Source organism: Tupaia chinensis, unplaced genomic scaffold, assembly GCF_000334495.1.
Source record: "Tupaia chinensis unplaced genomic scaffold, TupChi_1.0 Scaffold144482_1, whole genome shotgun sequence".
NCBI lineage: Eukaryota > Metazoa > Chordata > Mammalia > Scandentia > Tupaiidae > Tupaia > Tupaia belangeri.
In genome coordinates, this window is record NW_006204341.1 from 568,817 (window position 1) to 569,462 (window position 646).

The following is a 646-nucleotide window of genomic DNA, read 5'->3' on the forward strand; positions in this document are numbered from 1 at the left end:
CTATACCATTCATGAAATCATCTTTAAATGAATGTGAATTTCTCTGAAAAGCAAAACTTGCATGTTTTCTCCTACTGCTGATATTTACATGTTTTGGTCTGAATGTTTATGTTCGTCTGAAAGTTACATGTTGAAATCTAGTTGCCAATGTTATATTAGGAAATAGGAGCCTTTGGGAGATGACAAGATCATGAATAGAGAACCCTCATGAATAGAATAAGTTCATTTATAAATGAGGCCCCAGAAAACTAGCCTTACCTCCTTCTGCTGTGTCAGGAGATGATGAGAAGACACTTTATATGAACCAAAAAGAGGACTTACCCAGCTCTTAGAGTGGGAGAATATGCAAACTATGCCTCAGATAAGGGACTGATAACCAGAATATATAAGGAACTCAAGGAGCATACACACACACACAAATTGATCCAATTAAAGAAGGGCAAATGAGCTGAATAGACAACTCTCCAAGAAAGACATATTAACAGCCTAAAGCTCAATATCTCTTATCATAAGAGAAATCCAAATCAAAACCATAATGAGATACCATTTAACTCCAGTAAGAATGGATAAGATTAAAAAAATAAAGAATGATAAATGCTGTTGAGGTTGCAGAGAAAAGGGAACCCCTCCTATACTGTTGGGGAGA